At 42.2% G+C, this 14,610-nt stretch overlaps 1 protein-coding gene and 1 pseudogene across 1 annotated transcript in view; both read right to left on the bottom strand.

Moving 5' to 3' along the window:
* Positions 1-14,610, bottom strand: part of ABCC4 (ATP-binding cassette, sub-family C (CFTR/MRP), member 4) — a 271,694-nt gene that overhangs the window by 142,183 nt on the left and 114,901 nt on the right. The gene's annotated exons all lie outside the window — the stretch shown is intronic.
* Positions 6,376-6,787, bottom strand: LOC102860948 (annotated as a pseudogene).

The following is a 14,610-nucleotide window of genomic DNA, read 5'->3' as shown; positions in this document are numbered from 1 at the left end:
AATTTACTTTCTAAAAAATGTTCACCCAAATCAATTCTCTTGACACTTCCGTTTCCCACTCTATAACACCTTCCTTATAAAATCTTTAAGTGGAAACTATAAAAGATCAATATAAATGCATTCAGTCCCACTGGGTCACATGGCAAAAATCAAAACAGCTATTGACTCAACAAAGTCTCCCGTTCTCTACAGTTTCAATTCAGAGGAGAGCATCACTAGAACCTAATAAAAAAATACCAAAGCCGGTCATCAGCAAAAAAGTCATTGCAAAAGTGCAATTCAGAGTCTCATGCAGGAACCGACCATTCTTACTCTCCAGAAGCTTATATAACCAAAGAGGCAGAAGCTCAACAAATGAACAGGCAAGATGAAAAAAAAAAAAGAAAAGAAACAAAATATCTAAATACAAGACCAAGTAGGAGCATCCTCTGTTCTTCTAAAATACTTCTTTCCTTGAATGAAAAGCAGATACTGATATAATTGGACAGAGGAGTTGGAAATGGCCCCACACACAAACCTTTCTGTGATGTAACAGGAAGTTCACAGACAAAACTGGTCTGTGGTTCTATAGTTCATACCCAGTGTGTTTTGTGAGACTGATAACATTCCACACTCTCTTGTTTACTGTTTTCCATTACTCAGAAGGATAACACCACATCTGGATAATCCTTGGCGGGAAGGGGGGACTAGGAATATGTGCTATGGGACGTGGTTCTGGGAGTCATTTAAGTGAGAAAAGGCACTAAATGTTTGGAAGGTTAGAAGAGAAGGGTGCTCTGAGCAAGGAGAGTGTGTCTGAGAGAAAAAGGTGTGTAAGGGTGTTGGGGTCTTGGATAGTAGACAATCACAGGGCACATTTATCAAGGATTACTCATTTCTAGAATTTCTGTAAGTGCTCTGGTAACTATCTTAAAACAGAAAGCTCTGTGACCCCAGGGGTTCACATCACTAAAGACAGTGAACGGCAGAAGGACATGCTTTAACATATATGTTTAAAAGTCCATATGTAAAATATGGAGCTGTGGTGGAGTAGTGTGTAATGTGCTGGCTGTAACAGAAAGGTCAGCAGTTCAAATCCACTGTCAGCTCCACAGGGGAAACATGCACAGTCTCCTCCCATAGGGATTTATAGCCTCTGAGACCCAGACAGCAGGGTTTTTGAAATGTCAGCATGGCTTTTGTGTCGGAAGGTCTTTGAAAACTTCTGAGTAAACCCTGATGACCTGGATCAGGCAAGGATTGCCAATTCTCTCACTTCATTTCCCACCTCATCCCTCACCGCTTGGTACCAGGGCTTGATTCTAAGCAATTCATCACTTTTAAAAGTCTTTTTAGTTTTGTTTATATCACGTTTAAATTAGAGCCTTAGGCTAAAGGCTCAAAATAAAAGAGGGTAAGTGATGAAAAAACAACACCAAAAAACAAAAACAAAACCAAAAAACAAAACACCAAACCCCAAAAAACCCAACATAAAAACTATAATTTCACAAATGTCAGGGCCACTCAAGTTCTTCCTCTGACGCGTGCCATTCATAATCAAATGTAATCATCACTAGGTTGGTTCTGATTCAGAGTGACCCCATGGACAATAGACAACACCACTGCCCAGCCCTGGTGCCACAGTGGTTGTTGTATCTGAGCCCACAGCTGTACACACTCACTGAACATTTTCCCGTTGTGGGTCGTTTTCACTTTCACTGGTGAAATCCTAATACCTGTAATTCTCAAACAGAAAATGAGTGTGTGGCAGACACTAAAGAGCAATGGAAGGAAGGGGAAGGTGACACATGCTCGAGGTCACGTCATATTTACTAGAGATAAAACCCGCCGACGTCTGCACGGGTAATTGCACAGGGGTGCCTGTAAACAGCAGTTTAACGACCTCTCATCTCAGGACTTAAGGTAGAAAATACATACGTGTGTGTTTGTGTGTATTTTCTTTGTTAATGTCCAACTGGTTTTTAGGACGGAAATAGTTACAAATATCAGGTCCCCAAAATACTTTAAAATAAAATTCCCTAATATAATTCTGATCTACATTTTAACAATATGTTTAGCAAAAATAAATCCATTTTTTCCCCCACAATATATTTTTAAAATGTAAGTTATCTAACTTACTGGGGTTTTCTTTTGGACTTTAGTATAAAGCTAAAAAGTATAAAAAAAGTATTTATATAAAGTATTTCATATAAAGCTCATTACAGTGGAAAAGGATTAATTTCGTTAATATTTAAGGGATGCACAAGACTTTTATTAAAAGTATCACAGACTGACGGAAGAACAAGCAAACCAGTCTTAGAAGAAATATCACCAGAATGCACTTGAGAGATGAGAAGGACAAGATTAATTTGTGCTTCTGAGCAGGGAAGACTCATAAAAAAAAAACACACAAAAATACTCAACTCCTTCCCGTCAAGTTGGAGCAGAGGAACAGCTGACCCTCCACAGTGATTCCATGGTGCTGGGTTGCACAAGACAATATTGTCCGGTGCTGCACGGCAGGAAGACACGCTGTGCCCCCAGTTCTTTGGGGGAAACACTGCTGTTTAACTACACCAAGCAGGACCCCTTAAGCTCAAGTGGAAGGGATCAGGACATCTCAAATTGGGTGGAGATGCCAGTTTTGAAAGAGAAAAACAGGCTTCCGGGCTTCCCATTCAGGTACTTTGGGGGAAACACTGCTGTCTAGCTAGATCATGCCAAGAAAGGAACACAAATATATAGGTCCTTCTCAAAACACTGCCATATTCTGGGTCACCATCTAGTTACAATGACCTAACATGTACTAAGAAAAGACTCACATACTGTCAAGAAAGCAGCAGTCTGCCTCAGTCCTTGTGAAGAAACAAAATAACCTGTCTCCTAAAAAAGCGGACCCAATGAATAAGCCAGATAGAGAGAACCAGAGGAAACATGTTGATGTGGAGTTCTTTGAACAGCTACAGAAGAAGATGCAAATGATGGAAGAAACAATTAAGAGAGCAAATTGCCCAGTGACAACAATCCAGAAGAAATAGATTGATTAGGAGCAACCTGAGCAGCTAAGGAAGAAAATGCAAAAGACGGAAGAAAGATTTGATAGTATAGATAAGAGAGGTGCAAGAACTCAAAAAATCATCACAAGACACAGACGGTACAGCCAACTCAGTGCCAGAAATAAGAGAAAAGCATGAAACTGCAACCCTGAATATTAAGACAAATGGCAGAAGTGTCCAACACTTGGGCAGGACAAAAAAGGTAGAAGTGATGGAACAGAGAGTCAGTGAGCTGAAAGAGGATCTTTGTCTATCTTTCTTCCTTGAAGCCATTCAGGAAATTGAAGCAGAGAGGTTCAGCCTTCAGGTTAACAGCACAACATCAGACTACAGACTACATCAACAAAGACCAACTGCTAGAAGAGGATATCATTCTTGATGAAGCAGAAAGACAGTAGAAACGGAATGGAATGAGACAATAACAATGGACCCAAACACACCTATAATCATGTAGATGGAGCAAGATAAGGCATCATAGTGTCATCCCCAGCTGCAGTCAACTCAACAAACATTCAACAACAAAAACAACAAAAGATTTTGTTACCAAGAAAGGAGATTGCAAAGTAAGAGAGAATAAAGAAAGGAAAGTTAGACAGCGCTCATTTGAGAAGACAGTAGCATTTCTGAGGGCAGATGAAACATGCAGTGACATCAAGGGCGCCTAAATCAACCTACTAGTTACAAGGCTGGGCTGCGTAGAAGAGATCTAGCATCAATTGGAAGCCAGAAGTTTCCTCTACAAACACAACAATATGTCAAATGAATAAAAAAACAAACAAACAAACAAACAAAACACACACACACACACACACACAACCCAAAACACCAAAAAACAAAACAAAACCCTAACAAACCACACAAGCTCCATAACCCCCCTGAGAGAAGAGAAACCCGGCTAGCTTAGATCCAACTCTCTTTTTCACTTTCACCCAAGGATGGTCCACCCTGAAGGAGCAGGGCAGGGGACAGGACAGGTACAATATCAAGCAATGTAAAGTGGTCACAAGTGAAAGGGAGTGCCCCAGAACAAAGCCAATGAATATGCAACTTACAAACAATTTCCAAGTTTATCATATTAAGTCACTAAAACGGTGTGTTGCTAGTACAAAAACATGTCCATTACAAGTGTAAAGATCTTGAAAGAACATAGATCTTGAAAGGTGAAACTCAAAGTTGAACCCAGAGTGGGGAAAAAGTGGCTTTAACACTAATGTTATTATTTAGAAGATTTTTCTCTGCAGAAGAGTATCACATGGATCAAGCAAGTTAGAGACCGCAGCAGATGGAGACAGTCATTTCAACACTCTCTCTTTACACACCTACTGGCCCTGTCCCCTCACTCAACTCTATCTCTCAGCAAGTGGTGAAGGTCGATGATAAGGAATTGAAGCAATACAACACTCTGTAACTGCTTTTCAAACACGTATCAGTGATCTGGGACACCAAATCAATTGTTCACAAAACACCCAAACACCCACGCGAGACTACCATCCTATGAACAGGCCACTTGCGTCTGAGGCTTTAGATGAACTTGGTGTAACAGCTGCTGCCTTGTCCTGCCTCTCCTGCTACAAACATCAGGCCCCAACTACGGAGAAGGCACGTTCTTCTTCAGAGCCAACAGTCACTATCTTGTGGCTAAAGGTCTTGCTGCTTCTCACCGGATGGACAACACTTGTGTTTTTAAAATAATGTGAGAGAAGTGACAAGTCACAGTGGACTAAGTCAAGAGCCATACTGTTGGGGTTTTGGGTGAATCTCCCTTGGTAAGAAAAGGGGAAGAACTCAAATACTGGGCAAGTTCTTTTGACAGTGTCCAGACAGGTTCGTCGGCCTCCCTCTGGGACATTCCTCAAAACACAACTTGGACAGTAAGAGCCCTTCTTCTGTTCCTTTAATCTAAATCGTTCTGGGGACCGGCCTGAAGTACTGCAAAGAGTTCATAAGACACAGGTCTTTGATCTTTGTGGCTTTGCCATGTATGTTTTTAAAATTTCTGGAATGCGCCCAGGGAGGCATGCTGCTTGACAGAGAACACTATAAATATCCAAATAAATAAATGCACACAAACATCTGGATCCCTGATTAAGCACCAAAGTTTTATTTTTTTGGAAGGAGAGGAGGAGGACTGGAGAAGAGATGAAAAAAAAAATCTTTCTAACTAGCATTTTTATTTTTATGGAAAAATATCCTATTCTCTCCTTCAGATAAATCCCCTCTGATACTAGTAACAGTCTTCAAACGCTCAAGTCTGTGTATCACATGGTAAGTGGAGCAGCCACTTCTCCACAAAGACGCAACTTGTTCGAATGTTCTTCCAGACTAAAACTTGGATTTATTACTACAATGTGTTCTGTACATAACTCAATGGCAGATAAATGACCTAGAAAATCTTAGTCATTATTTAGAACAACTGAGTTGCTAGAAGCCTCCATCTGCCCTAGGTTTTCCCACTGAGTATGTACAAGCATAGAACTCAACTCATTATGCAAAATCTGTTTGCTACCCGACTTTGTGATTGCCTTAAAGAATAGTCATCACTGAGGAGAAAGCATTAGTCAGGTAAATGAAAACTGAAGAATTAACACAGCCACAAACCATAAAGTATGAACCACTGGCAAAACGTCCAGGTTAAAATACCCCCATAATTTTTTTAAAAAACTCCACGTGAGCCTTTACATGATCCAGAAAATGAGGTTCCACAATAGTGTTTGGCAAGTGCAGAAAGGCGACGCTATTGAGCATCTTCCCAAACAGAAAGCTGAAGCCCTTCTCACACCCTGCACGGTTTGCTCTGATTTGCTCTGGTTCTGATGACCGTCTCCAACCACTCACCCCTAACCTCTCTCCACTCTAGTCTAACGCCCTTCCCTTCTTCCCAGGCCCATCTTGACTTCAACCACGCACTCTGCAGATAATGCTAACCCGTTCTCTGGACACAGCTCTGGAACCCGCAGGAGCAGCCACCCCGCTGAACCCTGCTTGTGGCTGCCGTCAGCTCCCAGTGAAGGAGTCCTTCCCCTGCTGAAGGCGAGCCGTGGGCACAGCGGAAAGCAGCACAGCCCAGCTCCGCGGTCAGCTGCAGACGGGACCCTGTGACCCTTTGGTTTTCACTGATTCTGAAAGGAAATGACCAAGTCCTTCTTCCTAGCACAGCTGAAGTCTGGAAGCTCTGCTGGAGCCTGCTGGTCTTCACAGCACCATACACCCCCCCACCTCCCCAAAGCAGTCATGGCTAAAAAGGCACTGAGTAGGTACAGTGCAAGGAGAACCAGAATTCTGCACTGAAACGCTGGCTCAGATCACCTGTAAGACTTTTTTTTCCAAATACATTGGAGAATCATGCGATGCTACCAGCACTGGATGCCATCCTGGGCCACAGGTCTGCACACTCCAGCGAGGGCAGAACCTTTCGTCTCGCCTTTATTGTTTACTACGACTTCCGCATTACCTTCGAAATAAAGAAACACCCCATCTTTTCTCCGGTACAACTTTTCCTTGTGGTATTACCACTGCCGGAATGTACCTTCATCGTGAACTCTGGTTTCCCTTTCTTGGCAGTGGCCATCGCCATGTCACCCACACCAGCTGCAGGAAGTCTGTTAAGTCGTCCCTTGATCCCCTTCACAGAGAATGATAGATAGATTTCTGGCTCCTGTACTGTCAGCACAGTTGATCACTGCTCCTACCTGAAGACCCAGGGAAATCCAGGACTTTGCACCAGAGGACCCACCGCATCCTTGCTTTGACATCTTGGAGGCCAGAAAAGTGATCACCTGTAAGACTTTTATAGTGCCGAGGGCTTTTGCTGTCTTGGTGCTGAACATGACTGCATTTCAAGTCTCCCTTGGAGGCAGCAAACTCAAAAAAAGGACAGAAGTCAAATCAAAGCCCACGACCACCCAGCCAATTCCAACCCCCAGGGACCCTGCAGAGTAGAAGTGCCCGGTGGGGTTTCTTTATGGAGACGAGTGTCACATCCTCCTCCCAGGGAATAGCTGGTTGGGCTCCAACTACCAACCTTTTGGCTGGCGGCTGAATGACTAACCGCTTTGCCAGCAGACCTAGCTCAGAACACAGTGCTTGACTCATGACTCTCATTCTCACCATTGGCGAGTGGGTTGTGACTCTCCTTGACGCTGTTAAGTCTTAATGGGAGGGGAATGCCCATCTTTCTCCCTTGGACCCAGTGGCACACTCCCCATGGCAGAGACGCTCAGCCTTCTGGCCAGCAATGCAACACACTAAAGATTACACGTCCTTGACCAGGAGAGGTGCTTGTTGAGTGTTTCGTAAGGAATGAATGGGGAGAAGTGAAGGAGGTAAGTTCAATATTGTCAGTATTCCCCTTATCTGTAAAGACTTCACAATGAGCGTTTCATTAAGACAACTGAGGCCAGTGGTTGACTAACTGGCACTGCTCACCCGAAGGAGCAATGGGAGAGATCGCTAAAGGGTGGTGTCAATAAAAGGCAGGGTGGTGGAAGAACCATGGGTCAAGTTCCCAAAAAATGTGAGATGGGGGGACTGGTGAGCTTATTTCTGTGGCAGCTGTAATGCAGAAACTTGGCAATGTTACAAAAGAATGAAAGCAAGCTATGTGAGGAGGTGGTCGAAAAGACCCCCGGCTCCAGGAGCCCCCATGGCCCTTCCCCAGGCCCAGGGTGAATGGGGCAGTAACACCAAGCTCACTGGGGCTTCAGCACTCACAAACCACACACACTGTTCCACGGCTCCATTCACCCTTTACTGCAAGAAAAGCAGGACCCACAGAACTGGTGTAAGCTCAACAAATGAAAGGTGAACCCACCTTCTCTTCCCTGTTTCTTCTTTGCAGCCTCAAGATACATAAGCATCATGGCCTGTCACACTCTTTGCCACTCAGTTCACACCTGTACAATGCTAGTTAACTGTTCTAGAAACACAACTCATCACTGAGGATTTGGGTGTGCATGCCATTCCTTCCCAAGAGGTAACACTGTCGATGAAGGCGATTCACTGCTGACATCCCGCTCTCCATCTGGTCTACAGTTTAGTGCCAAAAGGAGTTTTTCTGTGTTATCTTAACTCTCCTTACTTTCCTCAGAACAACTTCACCCAGCCTTGTCCCGTGTTCTGACTCTTCCAAAAGTCTTTCCTCCCCTAAGATTCTGATGCATCATGAATATACCCAGCTCACTCCCATCATCTCTTGCTATCAATACACATCCTGCTGCTGTTAGCTGTCACCTCCTGGTGACCTCCTGTGCATACTAGGCAGATGCTGCTGACTGGATTTGAACTGTCCACCTTTTCTCTAGTAACTGAGCACTTCACCATTTTTACCACCTAGAAAGTCAAATCAATTGACCTACGAGGCTCTGAAGTTCCTCAACTGCAATTTGTCTTCCTCGCAAAATACAGGTTAAGTACACGCATCCTCTACAGGCTATTAAGAGGGGCCACTAAGAATGGTCAAACAGCAAACTACACATTGCCCAGGGATTTACAAATGCATTAAAATGCAATGCAACATGAAATGATTAAGTGTTCTCTGCTCTAGGTGGGGTAGAGGAAACAAAGAAAAGGAAGGCATCCCACTAAGTGAGACTAGCAAATATTACACAAGAATAGTGACAGACCTAAAATGATCAATATGCATTTCACTGCTGGTAGATAAAAGAACATCTATTAATATAAGTAAGCATGCACTGTGTCTGTGTTTCTGTGCAAGCATTTAGAAATGATGGCAGTGGTAAAAACATCCCTGTAACAAGAGGAAAAGTGTTAGAAGGAATTAAAAGCATATCACAAAATCATTCATTTGAACTTAAAAGAGAGTCAGTCTCTATTTTCAGGATCTGCAATAGTATCTCTCAGTCATTCTGGGTCAAACCTAACTGACATTCACAGGAGTATTCTTGGTTTCGTATTTATGGATTCCATGGCTAATTTTTTTATACTAGTTCTTCTCCTTTTTCCTTCAAATCCATATTCTGCCCAACATTTCCCATCACTCCCAGGTTATGTCTGCTATTGTAACCTACACGAACAAATATTCATCTCCTACGAGCTATACTGCACAAGCTTTTCATGCATATTAGGGGAAAATCAGCCTTCTGCAGGACATCAAAGTCCTTTCAGACCATGACCTTGACTGTGTTCTCTACCAGCATTCAAAACTTGGTTGCATTAAATAATACCAGTGTAGGCTCATAATGAAATAAAATCATGCCAGGGTCCAAATCTCTCAGGCAGTCATGGACTCCGCACCCCTCCAGATGAAAAGGCGTGGTGCTCACCCCTGAAAGCTTTCCTGAGAGCTGAATAGATCCACTAGTCACAAACCTGAAATTGCTAATATTTTCATCAGAAAGGAGCCAAAGAGCTTTAATTCACCAAGACATTACAACTCGGAGGCAAAGGCAGTAAGCCGGCTTGTGCTGAATGGGTCAAGACATCAAGTGCCAGGAGATGCAATCAACACGCTAACGCAGAAAGAGTCCTAGGCAGCGGTTTCTTTTCTAAGATCGAAACACACTATTCCTTATTCTGGGGATTTTTTCTTTTTTAAGGTTCACTTTCTGCTCATCGTGGTGTCACTGTGTTCCTCCTTAGGTGCAAATGTCAAGTCCATCATACAGATGTTTTTGTCTACCACTGAGCCTTTGAACTTGGCAAAGGAAACAAAAAGGCTCACAGGTCAACAAATTTATGAATCATCTGAGCTGTAAAAGAGACCCTGGGATATGGCACTGGATGGAAAACTCTTCACACCATCTCTAACTAAGCCGGATATTATGCAGAGTGCAGGGCGCATGACACTTTCGATGAATAAATCTTAATACACTTTAGCCAATATTTGACCACTTGGATTAGCTCTACGTAGATATAAAAACAATATCAAAATGATAGACATTTTCCCTAGAGCAAAGGAAATAAGGACACATGTAAATTATACAACTAAGAATAAAAAAGAGGATTGGAGATTATTAGTCTTTCCTTAAACTATTATTTTGTGATGAATATAAAAAAATGAAAGCCCAAATCTGAAAAAAAAAAACAACAACCAACCACACTTGAGTCCTTCAAAAACCAAACAGTAAGATTTTCCAAATTCCACTTTCCAAACTAGATTCAACACAATAGTGTACAACTTCTACTACACAGCAAAAATCAATTCCATGTTGTTTTTTTTTAATTGGGAAAAAACATATTGGGGGTACAAGGAGGTGAGGGTTGGGGGCAGAAGGGTGAGGATGGGCAGGGATGCAGTTGCAGAGCTACAGAAATTGGTTGGTTGGGGGGAGCAGGTGAAGGAAATGAAAAGGATCCAGTGGGGACCAGATGCTACAGGAAAATGACAAGCATTTTCTAATGGTAATTAGATCAACTGTCTTATTGATTTGGGAACTGGATGCCGACTCTCTGGCTTCTTCATGCTGAACAGGAGTAAATTTCTAAAGTTACTATAACAATATAACACACACACACACACATAAATAACTTGTCACAGAAATGTGTATTTCTTAGACATGCCCAATCCCTTTACAGGATAAACTTAACTGATTTGAAGAATTAGCCTCATGAGACAACAACACATTGAATTAGTATTACATAGTTTATATTTTTTGTACAACAGTATTGATGGAGCACTGGTGGCCTATTGGTAAGAATCTGTGCTGCAATCCCACAGCCATGCGGTTCAAATCTACCAACTGCTTCACAGGAGAAACATGGGCAATTTCCTCCTATGCAGATAAATTATGGGTCAGCTATGGGTTGGCATCAACAACAGAGTCTTGATAGTATCTGAATCTTATGCTTACACGTGGCTCTCCAGAGAAAAGTGATGGCTATAGTGGATTAATCTGCCTCCTGCTTGTCTTGTCCAGCTAAACTAGGTTACAAGCATGCTGGTCACACTGAACCAAACACGGCCAGGGCCTGGAGTTTTTGGTTAATGGTATCCTGAGTCACAGAGTCACTGACATGCACGTTCTACAATGTTAGAAGTCATCTTTTACTATGGTTCTTACTAAGAACCTTGTAGAACATTGAGCATGATACTCTTTCAAAGTCTCACAATGATAAACTCTACTAAACGTTAAGTTGGAACCCTGGTGGTTGCCAGGTGGACTGGTGTTGTTTGGCTCCACCAAGCAACTCTCATAATCTGCTCCCATGAAGACTGTTGCTGTTGAGCTGTACGGGAACCAGCCCACAGCTGACCTTCCAACTTTTCAGAGGCAGGAGACTGCACAGGAGAGGACTACTCATCTTTCTCTCGTGGAGCAGCTGGTGGATTTGAACTGGGTACCTTTGTATTGGTAGCACGATTCCTTACCACTAAGCTAGCAGAGTTCCATTCCAGGAAGATTACAGCCTAGGATATGCTATGAAGCAGTTCATCTCTGTCACATGGGGTTACTCTGAATTGAAGCTGACTCAAGAGGACATAAAAAGAACCACCACATTAAATTGAATTGCCAAAACAGGCTACCATATAGACAGGTTCATCTTCATGCAAATGATATAAATAGGTCACCCAGTACCACATTAGGGAGTTCTGGTGGCACAGTTTATAGGGAGATGCATTGCTCACTCGAAGGCCACATCTCGTTGGTGGTTCAAATCCACCAGTCGCTCCATAGAAACCCAATGCCATGAACTGGCACTCATAGGAAGGACACTGCTGTCAAAGCACAGCTGGCTATAACACCCTCACTATGTCACACTGCTTGTTATAACACGAAATGCTGTGGATTTCATACTAACACCTTTAAAACCACAAAATCTTCCCTCAGAGGAAAGACGACTTTCATTTGCTTTCTAGAATGAACTCATTTTCAAATCAAAACTGACACATGCAAGAAAGCTCATGTAAAAAAAACAAAACACAACCTCTAAACCCCTTGATAAACAATGAGTTAAGTGAAGACAAAAGAAGCTGAAATAATTATTCATATTTATTAATTTAATAATCTGTAACTCAACTTAGCATTTGTCTTACACACACACACACACACCCTCCCTCCCTCCATATATTATATGTATACTGCAACTAGTTTGCTAAAGGTAATAGATTCCCCAGGTCTGAAAATATAGGAAAACTTGAGAAAGTTAAGAAACTGCATAAGGTCTTGTCAGGAAAAGAAAATACAAATATTTTCCACTAAAAGGAGAGACAGAAAAGTGGTCACGACTGCATTCAGTCAGAAGAAGAAAACTTCAGACCTGGGGAAACTGGGCCGTCTTGTCGCGCCCTGGCTCTCACAGGCCTCCCTGTGCTGCTGTGAACAAGGGGCCTACACTCAGTTACAGGAGATACAACACTGAGTATAATCTCATCTTTACCAGAAGATGAAATGTAAAACACTTCCCTCCATAAGAATGGATGGCGTACCTTTAGAAAAGGCGCATTAGAATACAGTATGTGGGGGGGATTGTGTCCCAGGGAAGGAATGTTTCTTTTACTTTTCAAAGAGAGGAGTGAACTGGGGGGAAGGCTGGGGGGGGGGGGCTGGGCGGGGAGAGAAGTGCAGTAATGAATGAATAGAAATCCAAAATCTCTGCAAATGTTCATTAAAATTACTAAAAAAAAATGGTACAGAGAATAATCCTCTCAAATAAATACTTTGAGAGTTAAAAAAAAAATACAGTATGTGGTTACCTCATACACGTCTCAGTCCAGTGGCTTACAGAGATGCCGAACAAATGCTGATTTATAATCTGCACTTGGATTAATGAGTTTGGATAACCGGGTTCTTTGATTTTTAACCGCAGAAAGAGTCACTCACGCAGAGGCAACAGGACAGTGCGGAGGAGGCCGAAGAGAGGGACAGAGGATGCAGGGCTGTGGGAGGGAGCTCTAAAAACACAGAGGCTCAAGGCGCATTTCTTGTTGCTTCCTTGCTGATGAAGATTAAGTAAAGCAAGGGCCACGGCATTATTCCCGCCCCCCCCCCCCGCCCCATTGACTACAGTTCAACTGCTACTAGTGCTACTAGCCTTTTTCTTTTCAAACTTAAAGTGAGGAGGAACAGTGTTTTGATTAAGTTTAAATTATCAAATAAACTCAGGATGGTGCTCTAAAGTGACAACACACAGGGAATTATTCCAAATGTATCCGACTTCTGGCTGATCTTCAGTTTGATAGAAAGTTAGAGTACAACTGCCAGCACACGAAACCTCCGTCAGGCAACAGAGCTCTGAGACATCACAGGCACAGGAAAAACCAACAGGAGAAAAAAAAAGTCCTCTGGGTCTTAATGAATTGATGATTGTGGGTTTTCCTGTTGTATCAAACAACTTGTATTTGCACAGGCTCCAGAATTATCACAGGGTTTTAGAACTGAACTGATGTTGAGACTGAGAATCGAAGTAAGGCAGGAGCTAAGAACACAGCTCCCTGGCAAGCAGTTAGGAGTCTCCACCCAAACCACGTATTTCCTGATATATTTCGACATTATTACTCTCAGTCATTCATCTTAGATTGTTAACTTATTAACACCAGTGGTCTAGTATATACAGAGCAGAATTACACCTGTTTGGTTCGACTTATCGTACCTTTAAAGGCTTTAAATGGACAGGCTACGCTTCTTAAGAACTAGCTAGAAATCTCATTTTCTTCTCTGGCTCCGTTAACCATATTTTGTGCTAGAAGTTTCGAAGCATCAGACTGTCCATCTGATAGAAATGCAGAGGATTGTCCAGAATTAACTGGAGTGAACAAACCACCGAACGTCTCTAAAAACATCCCATGAATAAAATTTGAGGGCTCGACAATCTAAAACTGCCCTAGGTCAACTTTAACTTTCACTTGTGAAATCTGTCATTTTGCACGCTTTTTGAAAAAAGGAGAATGCAGAGAAGTTTTACATTTTGACCAGTCATACAGCATTTTTTTAAAAAATAGTACGTTCCTAGGGAGCTCTGGTGGCCTAGTAGCAAAAAGCTGCACTGTAATGCCAGAGGTGTGTGGTTCGAATCCACCAGATGCTCTGCTGGAGAAGGAGGGGCAATCTCCTCCTGTACCAGTCAGATCCCATCTGATGGGACACACACACAAAATAATAAAGTTTTTTTTTTAAAAAGTAAGTTCCTATTACTCCTTAAGAAGTGTGTCCCTTTTCTGGAAGAATTCCAACATTCCATTTAAATACAACTTATTTTATAAAATTTCAAAACTGTCTTTTCTTAATTACACAATAGGCTTCTGTAATAAACTTCAGCCCTATCGTTTTCAAACAAAAGGTAAACCAGATGCTGGGTACTTATATGCAAAATTGAGCTCTCATTATACAACCAAATTAAGTTTAGAATGGACTCCAGAAAGAAGCAAAGCTCCATTTAAAATGAAAACAAAGCAAACAAACAAAAAACATGCTGTTGGTTTTGTTCCACAGCGTGCTAGATTTGGTCATTATTCTTTTCTCTCCTTTCATCTGAGAAAATACACACACCTTTCTCAGCGCCCCCGCTACCCTCCAGCACTCATTTATAAACATCATCATATTAACTTGGAACTTTAAAAAAAAACTGATCTTGTCATTTAAACAGCAAATGATAATAAATGTAAGTCATATGCCAGCCA

This window comes from Elephantulus edwardii, unplaced genomic scaffold (assembly GCF_000299155.1).
Source record: "Elephantulus edwardii isolate Elephantulus edwardi_28Jun2011 unplaced genomic scaffold, EleEdw1.0 scaffold00004, whole genome shotgun sequence".
Lineage (NCBI taxonomy): Eukaryota > Metazoa > Chordata > Mammalia > Macroscelidea > Macroscelididae > Elephantulus > Elephantulus edwardii.
Note: the sequence above shows the minus strand (reverse complement) of the source record. Positions and strands in the feature narration are given on the sequence as shown.